The following is a 12,586-nucleotide window of genomic DNA, read 5'->3' as shown; positions in this document are numbered from 1 at the left end:
AATGCATGTATGTACATGATTGTGTTTTTGAGAGAAAAAAATATTATGCGTGGTTAGTGAAAAACTAAAAATGTTAAAAACCTTTCCTCACTCACAGAAAACAATATATTGATTTAAATTTTCTAAGACACTTTTTGTTGGTAAAAGTCATATGCGAGTAGGCGTCAACTACCATGAATATCATTGTGATTTACACCTGAGAAGACAAAGGGCCGCATAATGAGCTGCATAATGAGCCGTTCAGTCATCTGTGCCACTGTGAGTGAGGAGTTACAAGATCAATCTATATAATTTTATGTTTGTAGTTTATTTAGAATATATTTAATTATCCCACAACATAATTTAATATCCACTTGGGGGAGCAGTTAAACAGTTTATCAGGAACAATCAAAGCTGACTTTCAAACAAATTGTTTGGCATCATTAATCCAGTCACACAATCCTTCAGAAATCCTTTTAACAATCTTATTTTCTACAAAAAAACATTTATTGTTGTTATTATTATCATTATTATTATTATTATTATTAATGTTGAAAAGAGCTGAGAATATTTTTCTGGGTTTTTAGGGGGAATAAATTGAAAGAAAAGCATTGTTTTTACATTTGTTACAGTTATCTATTTGTTACATTTATATTATTTACATCAAACTTTTGAATGGTATAGTATTGTATATTGTTATTGAAACTTCATAATATTTCATTTGATTATACATTTAGTCAGGAATTATAGTTTGGAAAAAGTCTAACTAGTAAAATGTTTACACGTTATGTGAAAACTAGTACAAGTATATAAATAAATAAAAAGAGACTTACTCATGTTTATGATCTCTGCTGAATAAAGTGCTTCATTCTTTTTTTTCTGAGGAAATCCATTTCTCAAATCTTCAAACACATCACATCTTTTTGGGGTGAATTATGTCTTATTCCTCTCATCGCGAAGCAAACAGTAAAATAAAAGAACTTGAAGAACAGTCTCGCTGCTTTTTCTTCTGTTATGGGCGTATTCAAGCCGCGCGCTTCAGTTTGAATCTGAATAGAGCGTTCAGCGCGGGGGCGTGGTCACATTAGATATAATGAAGGGAGACATGTAAAACAGACATCGCGTTGTTTTGATATGGATTACTTTATCACAGAATATCTGTTTTCGGCGAAACTTGTTTAGTTTAAAAGTAGACATGTCAAGCTTTCTATAGATATCTCTCTCATGTATTTTCGTTGAGTATTCACGGAGTTACAGTTCATTTTAATGACATGTTTGTAAATGAAGATCAGCGCAGACAAAGGCTGCAGACAGCACACCTTGTTTGTTATCTTTATTTTATAAGTGCACAAAGTTTTGTTGTTATTATGTCTGTATCCAAAAAAAAGTAGACCCTTTACAGATTCGATTGATGTATTGCTCTTATCTGTACGATTAAAACTGAAAGTGTAATTTAAGTTCTTTTTGGGGTTATCAGGAGAAAATGACTCAAAACGCATAAATGCGTTAATCGACTTCAAAGGGTTAAAAACCTATCTAAATTATCTTTTAATCGTGATCTGTAATGTGAGATGGGCACCGCCATGTTTTTTCTCTTTTCAGTTCAGAGAGTCCTGTCAGTCAGATTTACAGCACATGAACTGATCAATGTCTCCTGAAATACAAGTAATAAATGGGGGGTGAACTGGGTGATGAATAGAGTGAACTTTATAGTTACTTACATTATGTGTATCTGATTTGAATAAAACACATCTGTACATTTAATTTGAATGGATTGTTATTGTTGCTTCCATAGACGTGTGTATTTTTCAAACTCTAAATGTATTGTTTTACTGGTATTTATGTGTATTTAAGTGTCTGAAATCTAAATTATGCATTATGTGGTTAATAACACTGCATAGTGTGATAATATGACGAGAGCAGTGCACGTCTCTCTCTGGCTCAGTGCCAGCCAACGTGCGAAAACGCAGTTTGAATTTGACAGATATGTGACATCACAGAACATTCTAAATCCCATCTGTGGGACCGTACTCCCAGGGGCACGGAAATAAGAATCCCATCTGTGGGACCGTACTCCCGGGGGCACGGAAATAAGAATCCCATCTGTGGGACCGTACTCCCGGGGGCACGGAAATAAGAATCCCATCTGTGGGACCGTACTCCCGGGGGCACGGAAATAAGAATCCCATCTGTGGGACCGTACTCCCGGGGGCACGGAAATAAGAATCCCATCTGTGGGACCGTACTCCCGGGGGCACGCAAATAAGAATCCCATCTGTGGGACCGTACTCCCGGGGGCACGCAAATAAGAATCCCATCTGTGGGACCGTACTCCCGGGGGCACAGAAATAAGAATCCCATCTGTGGGACCGTACTACCGGGGGCACGCAAATAAGAATCCCATCTGTGGGACCGTACTCCCGGGGTCACGGAAATAAGAATCCCATCTGTGGGACCATACTCCCGGGGTCACGGAAATAAGAATCGCATCTGTGGGACCGTACTCCCGGGGGCACGCAAATAAGAATCCCATCTGTGGGACCGTACTCCCGGGGGCACGCAAATAAGAATCCCATCTGTGGGACCGTACTCCCGGGGGCACGCAAATAAGAATCCCATCTGTGGGACCGTACTCCCGGGGGCACGGAAATAAGAATCCCATCTGTGGGACCGTACTCCCGGGGGCACGGAAATAAGAATCCCATCTGTGGGACCGTACTCCCGGGGGCACGCAAATAAGAATCCCATCTGTGGGACCGTACTCCCGGGGGCACGGAAATAAGAATCCCATCTGTGGGACCGTACTCCCGGGGGCACGCAAATAAGAATCCCATCTGTGGGACCGTACTCCCGGGGGCACGCAAATAAGAATCCCATCTGTGGGACCGTACTCCCGGGGGCACGGAAATAACAATCCCATCTGTGGGACCGTACTCCCGGGGGCACGGAAATAAGAATCGCATCTGTGGGACCGTACTCCCGGGGGCACGGAAATAAGAATCGCATCTGTGGGACCGTACTCCCGGGGGCACGGAAATAAGAATCGCATCTGTGGGACCGTACTCCCGGGGGCACGGAAATAAGAATCCCATCTGTGGGACCGTACTCCCGGGGGCACGGAAATAAGAATCCCATCTGTGGGACCGTACTCCCGGGGGCACGGAAATAAGAATCCCATCTGTGGGACCGTACTCCCGGGGGCACGCAAATAAGAATCCCATCTGTGGGACCGTACTCCCGGGGGCACGCAAATAAGAGTCCCATCTGTGGGACCGTACTCCCGGGGGCACGGAAATAAGAATCGCATCTGTGGGACCGTACTCCCGGGGGCACGGAAATAAGAATCGCATCTGTGGGACCGTACTCCCGGGGGCACGGAAATAAGAATCCCATCTGTGGGACCGTACTCCCGGGGGCACGGAAATAAGAATCCCATCTGTGGGACCGTACTCCCGGGGGCACGGAAATAAGAATCCCATCTGTGGGACCGTACTCCCGGGGGCACGGAAATAAGAATCCCATCTGTGGGACCGTACTCCCGGGGGCACGCAAATAAGAATCCCATCTGTGGGACCGTACTCCCGGGGGCACGGAAATAAGAATCCCATCTGTGGGACCGTACTCCCGGGGGCACGCAAATAAGAATCCCATCTGTGGGACCGTACTCCCGGGGGCACGCAAATAAGAATCCCATCTGTGGGACCGTACTCCCGGGGGCACGCAAATAAGAATCCCATCTGTGGGACCGTACTCCCGGGGGCACGGAAATAAGAATCGCATCTGTGGGACCGTACTCCCGGGGGCACGGAAATAAGAATCGCATCTGTGGGACCGTACTCCCGGGGGCACGGAAATAAGAATCCCATCTGTGGGACCGTACTCCCGGGGGCACGGAAATAAGAATCCCATCTGTGGGACCGTACTCCCGGGGGCACGGAAATAAGAATCCCATCTGTGGGACCGTACTCCCGGGGGCACGCAAATAAGAGTCCCATCTGTGGGACCGTACTCCCGGGGGCACGGAAATAAGAATCCCATCTGTGGGACCGTACTCCCGGGGGCACGGAAATAAGAATCCCATCTGTGGGACCGTACTCCCGGGGGCACGGAAATAACAATCCATGCATCACTGAAAACAGCAGGACGATCTAAACACTTAACGTGGCTTGATGCAGTTATACAGTGATTTTAAACGTTTAAATCCAGTATATATGATGAAGCACATTATATACGAGCAAGCAGATGAGCCCAGATTATTAAGTGTTTTCTTTGATGAGACTCAGTCAGAAAAGGTGAAGGCACATTTTATAATGATTACAATTTAAGAAAAGTTTAACTGGTGTTAACATGTAATAATGATATGATTTAGTAGGCATTCAATGTGTAGGTGTCTTTGTCAAAGCAGGATTACTCATGACAATAAGGTAAATGAGCCACAGGGTGGGAGTGTTGTATTATATCAAGAGATCAGCGTTGGTGATGTTCTGCTCAGCAGTGCATTAAAAATGCAGAAGGAGATCTTGGAAAATGCTAACTTTAGCCTGACAGCACTTTCAACCAGCATAACAAAATCTGTTCTTGAAGACAATCCCCTATTGCATCTTTAAAATTATGGTAGACTTGAGACGTGTACAGGTCAGAATGCAACAATGAATACATTTTAATGTGTCTTATAATTTCACCTTTACTGCATTAATTTGCATCTAGGTAAGTGAATACTCCGTATGCACACTGGAGATTTTGAACACCCCAACGTTTATGGTAACGGTGTACTGTTTCTGCTGCCAAAGCAAGAGTGATTTGAAAAAATATCGCTGATTGCGTTAATGTGTAAGTTAAACAAATACATTCAATATGAATAAGAAAAATGATGTGTATGATGTAGGCTGTGTGTGTGCATGTGCATATGATGGCAAAACTTTACAATAAGGTTGTAATTGTTTAGATAACTTAATGCATTAGCTAACATGAATTAACACCGAACAAGAGTTTTCCAGCATTTTGTTAATGTAATGTTAATTCTGGTAGTTGTTCAAGTTACTTATGTAACATTAGACGTCAAGTTACAGAAAAAAGTTATTCATTGAATTAAAATTTCTTTTTTTTAAGATAGGCCTACCATATTTTTTGGACTATAAGTCGCACCTGAGTATAAGTCGCATCAGTCCAAAAATACGTCATGATGAGGAAAAAACATATATAAGTCGCACTGGACTATAAGTCACATTTATTTAGAACAATTTTTAGTTTGCCCATTTAGTGCAGTTTTTCCATGTGCAGGGTATTTCATTGGTTTCATTAAGATACCTTTGCATCAACACACAGACGCTGTGGACAGAGATATTTATCACGTCAGTTTTGATGTCTTTTATCTCAAACTCAAATTCAGCTGTATTTTATGATGACTGTGTTTATGGAGTGGAATTATTTTCAGTAATTAATACCTCAATGTTAAAACTTTTCACATAAACTTATTGTATGACTTCAGAAGACTTTGAATACAACACAAATCGTTTTTAATACTTTTATAATCTTTCTAGCACTAAATGTCTATGTGTAAAAAAAAATATCCCTGATTATTTTTCAAGCTACATAATCTTAAAGCAAACCAATCCCAATCAAAGTGACTCGTTTTAAAGAATCCCCACATCCCACAGTTCCCCCAGCAGCGTCTGGCCAGCTGATTGTCTCCTCTGTTTATATGCTAATGGCACTAATGCCTCCACATCCCTGAGCATTATCACCTGGCCCTCTCACACCAACAGTGCCAACAGTAATCGGGGCTGACTGAGTCTTACCCAATCACGGTCCAGATAGCTGGGTAGGGTTGTATATATACTCTGGAGTCGATTAACGCGGATACGCGTTTTGAGTCATTTTCTCCTGATATACCCGAGAATTACTTAAATTACACCTTCAGTTTTAATCGTACAGATAAGAGCAATACATCAATCGAATCTGTAAAGGGTCTACTTTTTTTGGATACAGACATAATAACAACAAAACTTTGTGCACTTATAAAATAAAGATAACAAACAAGGTGTGCTGTCTGCAGCCTTTGTCTGCGCTGATCTTCATTTACAAACACGTCATTAAAATGAACTGTAACTCCATGAATACTCAACGAAAATACATGAGAGAGATATCTATAGAAAGCCTGACATGTCTACTTTTAAACTAAACAAGTGCCGCAGATGAGAGGAATAAGACATAATTCACCCCAAAAAGATGTGATGTGGTTGAGGATTTGAGAAATGGATTTCCTCAGAAAAAAGAATGAAGCACTTTATTCAGCAGAGATCATAAACATGAGTAAGTCTCTTTTTATTTATTTATATACTTGTACTAGTTTTCACATAACGTGTAAACATTTTACTAGTTAGACTTTTTCCAAAGACTTTTTCCAAACTATAATTCTTGACTAAATGTATAATCAAGTGAAACATTATGAAGTTTCAATAACAATATACAATACTATACCATTCAAAAGCTTGATGTAAATAATAATAATGTAACAAATAAATAACTGTAGGCTAACAAATGTAAAAACAATGCTGTTCTTTCAATTTATTCCCCCTAAAAAAACTAAAAAAAATTATCAGCTCTTTTCAACATTAATAATAATAATAATAATAATGATAATAATAACAACAATAAATGTTTTTTTTGTAGAAAATAAGATTGTTAAAAGGATTTTTGAAGGATTGTGTGACTGGATTAATGATGCAAAACAATTAGTTTGAAAGTCAGCTTTGATTGTTTCTAATAAACTGTTTAACTGCTCCCCCAAGTGGATATTAAATTACGTTGTGGGATAATTAAATATATTCTAAATAAACTACAAACATAAAATTATATAGATTTATTTTGTTCTCACATTCTTTCTTGTAACTCCTCACTCTCAGTGGCACAGATGACTGAACGGCTCATTATGCAGCTCATTATGCGGCTCATTATGCAGCTCATTATGCAGCTCATTATGCAGCTCATTATGCAGGTCTTTGTCTTCTCAGGTGTAAATCACAATGATTCATGATAGTTGACGCCTACTCGCATATGACTTTTACCAACAAAAAGTGTCTTAGAAAATGTAAATCAATATATTGTTTTCTGTGAGTGAGTAAACAAGATGATTTTCACATAATTTAGAAAGAAAAATTCTAGGCTACAAGCTCCAGTTCTCAAAAATCCCGGGAACCATTGTTCTGTATGTGTTTTATTGCCTTATTCAAGTGACTTAACATTTTTAGTTTTTCATTAACGACGCATAACATTTTTTTTCCTCAAAAACACAATCATGTACATGCATGCAAATGAAACAAATGTTAATGATAAATCCCCTGTTATGTTTGTACTGGCTACTGTATACAGGCCACCAGGGCACCATACAGACTTTATTAAAGAGTTTGGTGATTTTACATCTGAGTTAGTTCTGGCTGCAGATAAAGTTTTAATAGTTGTTGATTTTAATATCCATGTTGATAATGAAAACGATGCATTGGGATCAGCATTTATAGACATTCTGAACTCTATTGGTGTTGGACAACACGTTTCAGGACCTACTCATTGTCGAAATCATGCTCTAGAATTAATACTGTCACATGGAATTGATGTTGATGGTGTTGAAATTATTCAGCCAAGTGATGATATCTCAGATCATTATTTAGTTCTTTGCAAAATTCATATAGCCAAAATTGTAAATTCTACTTCTTGTTACAAGTATGGAAGAACCATCACTTCTAACACAAAAGACTGCTTTTTAAGTTTTCTTCCTGATGTATCCAAATTCCTTAGCATATCCAAAACCTCAGAACAACTTGATGATGTAACAGAAACTATGGACTCTCTCTTTTCTAGCACTTTAAATAAAGTTGCTCCTTTACGCTTAAGGAAGGTTAAGGAAAACAGTTTGACACCATGGTATAATGAGCATACTCGCACCCTAAAGAGAGCAGCCCGAAAAATGGAGCGCAGCTGGAGGAAAACAAAACTAGAGGTATTTCGTATTGCTTGGCGGGAAAGTAACATATCCTACAGAAAAGCATTAAAAACTGCTAGATCCGATTACTTTTCTTCTCTTTTAGAAGAAAACAAACATAACCCCAGGTATTTATTCAATACAGTGGCTAAATTAACGAAAAATAAAGCCTCAACAAGTGTTGACATTTCCCAACACCACAGCAGTAATGAGTTTATGAACTACTTTACTTCTAAAATCGATACTATTAGAGATAAAATTGCAACCATTCAGCCGTCAGCTACAGTATCACATCAGACAGTGCACTATAGACCCCCTGAGGAACAGTTCCACTCATTCTCTACTATAGGAGAGGAAGAATTGTATAAACTTGTTAAATCATCTAAACCAACAACATGTATGTTAGACCCTATACCATCTAAGCTCCTGAAAGAGGTGCTTCCAGAAGTCATAGATCCTCTTCTGACTATTATTAATTCCTCATTGTCATTAGGACATGTCCCCAAAACCTTCAAACTGGCTGTTATTAAGCCTCTCATCAAAAAACCACAACTTGACCCCAAAGAACTAGTTAATTATAGACCAATCTCGAATCTCCCTTTTCTGTCCAAGATACTAGAAAAGGTGGTATCCACACAATTATATTCCTTTTTAGAGAAAAATGGTATATGTGAGGATTTCCAGTCAGGATTTAGACCGTATCATAGTACTGAGACTGCTCTCCTTAGAGTTACAAATGATCTGCTCTTATCATCTGATCGTGGGTGTATCTCTCTATTAGTTTTATTGGATCTTAGTGCTGCGTTTGACACAATTGACCACAACATTCTTTTGCATAGACTAGAACACTTTGTTGGCATCAGTGGAAGTGCATTAGCATGGTTTAAATCGTACTTATATGACCGCCATCAGTTCGTAGCAGTGAATGAAGATGTATCCTATCGATCACAAGTGCAGTATGGAGTACCTCAAGGCTCAGTACTAGGGCCGCTACTCTTCACGCTTTATATGTTACCCTTGGGAGATATCATCAGGAAACATGGTGTTAGCTTTCACTGTTATGCTGATGATACTCAGCTCTATATTTCTTCGCAGCCCGGTGAAACACACCAATTTGAAAAACTAATGGATTGCATAGTCGATATAAAAAACTGGATGACGAGTAATTTCTTACTGCTAAATTCTGAAAAAACAGAGGTGTTAATTATAGGACCTAAAAACTCTGCTTGTAATAACCTAGAACACTGTCTAAGACTTGATGGTTGCTCTGTCAATTCTTCGTCATCAGTTAGGAACCTAGGTGTGCTACTTGATCGCAATCTTTCCTTAGAAAGCCACGTTTCTAGCATTTGTAAAACTGCATTTTTCCATCTCAAAAATATATCTAAATTACGGCCTATGCTCTCAATGTCAAATGCAGAAATGTTAATCCATGCATTTATGACCTCAAGGTTAGATTATTGTAATGCTTTATTGGGTGGTTGTTCTGCACGCTTAGTAAACAAACTACAGCTAGTCCAAAATGCAGCAGCAAGAGTTCTTACTAGAACCAGGAAGTATGACCATATTAGCCCGGTCCTGTCAACACTGCACTGGCTCCCTATCAAGCATCGCATAGATTTTAAAATATTGCTTATTACCTATAAAGCCCTGAATGGTTTAGCACCTCAGTATTTGAATGAGCTCCTTTTACATTATAATCCTCTACGTCCGCTACGTTCTCAAAACTCAGGCAATTTGATAATACCTAGAATATCAAAATCAACTGCGGGCGGCAGATCCTTTTCCTATTTGGCGCCCAAACTCTGGAATAACCTACCTAACATTGTTCGGGAGGCAGACACACTCTTGCAGTTTAAATCTAGATTAAAGACCCATCTCTTTAACCTGGCATACACATAACATACTAATATGCTTTTATTATCCAAATCCGTTAAAGGATTTTTAGGCTGCATTAATTAGGTAAACCGGAACCGGAAACACTTCCCATAACAACCTATGCAGTCACCCGGATCCAGTACGTATCCAGACCAGATGGTGGATCAGCACCTAGAAAGGACCTCTACATCCCTGAAAGACAGCGGAGTCCAGGACAACTAGAGCCCCAGATACAGATCCCCTGTAAAGACCTTGTCTCAGAGGAGCACCAGGACAAGACCACAGGAAACAGATGATTCTTCTGCACAATCTGACTTTGCTGCAGTCTGGAATTGAACTACTGGTTTCGTCTGGTCAGAGGAGAACTGGCCCCCCAACTGAGCCTGGTTTCTCCCAAGGTTTTTTTCTCCATTCTGTCACCGATGGAGTTTCGGTTCCTTGCCGCTGTCGCCTCAGGCTTGCTTAGTTGGGGACACTTCATCTACAGCGATATCGTTGACTTGATTGCAAATAAATGCACAGACACTATTTAACTGAACAGAGATGACATAACTGAATCCAATGATGAACTGCCTTTAACTATCATTTTTGCATTATTGACACTGTTTTCCTAATGAATGTTGTTCAGTTGCTTTGACGCAATGTATTTTGTTTAAAGCGCTATATAAATAAAGGTGACATTGACATTGGCATGCATTTTACATATTATTATAGCCCAGTTTGTGCTGATTACAGTGAGATTAGACTACCCATTTAGATATTTATAAGAAACTGAAAAAAGCACAAATGCAAAACTTCTCCAGGCCCCAAAAATACCCTTAGACTCCTCCAGAGGGGTTGACTGTTGTGATTACTGATAAAGGTCTATAGCTGCTCAAAGGAGGCACAGAAATAACAGATGCATTTTGATCACAATGAAGAGAACATAATTAAGAGAAAGTAAAGGCGCTGGTCCAATAGTCCTAGGAGTATCTCTGGAGGGGAAGACATTACCTGCATGCTACACCAAACACAAATAAGCACTCATGTACGTACGCTCAAAGATGCACTAGTCATCAACTAATGCTAAAGAAAAACAAGAAACTGTTGATTTTTGAGGAGGACAATGATATGTTTGTTTTGCAGGGTGGCCGCGGGTCCTTAAAAAGTCTTAAAAAGTCTTAAATTCCGTTTTCCTAAAATAAGGCCTTAAAATGTCTTAATTTGTCTTAAATCTGAATCCAAGGGTCTTAAGTTTTCATCTTAATTTTACAAAGATTTTTTCCATCATTAAAATGTTTTTTTTTACACTTTGAAAAGAAAACGTTTTTCGTTTTGAGGAGAATCTCCTGCGCAGGTTCTAAATCTGTTATGTTGCTAGGTACGCGCTTGCTTGACAAAGCCTCAGTGTTGCCAGATATTCCGCCAAATTGGGCTTTTCATGATTTGGGCGGGTTTAACGTCGTGTTTGAGCTGGAAACTGTCAGTCAGATCTGGCAACCCTGACCCCAGCGGTGCATTTTACTGAATTATCTGGATTTAGTCGGCGTAGTCTCGAGACAAGGCAAGCAAATATGGGTAAATGTAAATTTAGCGACAAATGGCTCGAAAATCCAAGTTTCTCGTGGTGGCTGAAAGCGGTGCCCAAAGATGACAGCGAGGCTTACTGTCCGGTTTGCTGTAAACAGTTTAAGTTGGGTACAATGGGGATCAAAGCGCTGGAGTCTCACATGCAGAGCGGGAAACACGTAGCTTTTGCTACAACCCGCCAACATCAGCCTCAAATAAATGACTTTTGTACCGCCACTGCTAACGGAAAAGAGGGTGCGAGGACACAGCCAGCTCAACAAGCACAGGCATCGTCAGACATCCAAACAACATTTGGCTCTACTCCGACACTGAGGGCAGAAGTAACGTTAATTTGGGTGCTGAGGACTGTGACGAGCCATCAATCGTACAGGTCAAATGACGGAATCAATGACATTTTTAAGGCAATGTTTCCTGACTCCGTGCTTGCTCAGTCTTTCTCTTGTGGGAAAGATAAAAGCCGATACGTGGCAGCATTCGGCCTGGCCTGGTATTTTAAAAAAGAACTTATAGCTGAAGTCCAGTCCAGTGGGCCATTTGTCGTCATGTTTGACGAGAGCTTAAACCATACCACGAAGAATAAGCAACTCGACCTACACGTACGGTTCTGGAAAGCAACCATGTTCAGTCGAGATTCTACGGCTCACAATTTTTGGGACATGCGACTGCTCAGGACCTACTACATCATTTCAAAGTAAGTGCTTTATTGTCTGTTAACTATTCGGATAGAAAATATGTATTGGCCAAACCCGGCTAGTTATGAATAATATTAGGCCTACGATTCCGGTTGTAGCTTCCTTAACCCTCTGATGCATGAGTTATTAAACACCACGTTTTTTCACATACATTTAACATCTACAGATGTTGAGTGATGCTTTTCTTAATCTTAAACTTATTCGACTTTTTAATTTATTTAGTTTAAAAAAAAATCTTTTATATAAAGCCATTCATAAAATAATATGGTGTCATATTTATATGATATAGATATTCTATAAAAACACAGCTGTATAATTTTCTAGTCCTGTTAATCGCTAAGGCAACATGATAATTACAATGTATGTGTATGTAAATGTGTGTGTTTGTATGTATATATATATATATATATATATATATATATATATATAATACACACACAGTTTTATAATATATTTATTTACTCTCCAGTGAGTGGCGAAATATTGGATG

Source organism: Carassius carassius, chromosome 9 (assembly GCF_963082965.1).
Source record: "Carassius carassius chromosome 9, fCarCar2.1, whole genome shotgun sequence".
Taxonomy (NCBI): Eukaryota; Metazoa; Chordata; class Actinopteri; order Cypriniformes; family Cyprinidae; genus Carassius; species Carassius carassius.
Note: the sequence above shows the minus strand (reverse complement) of the source record.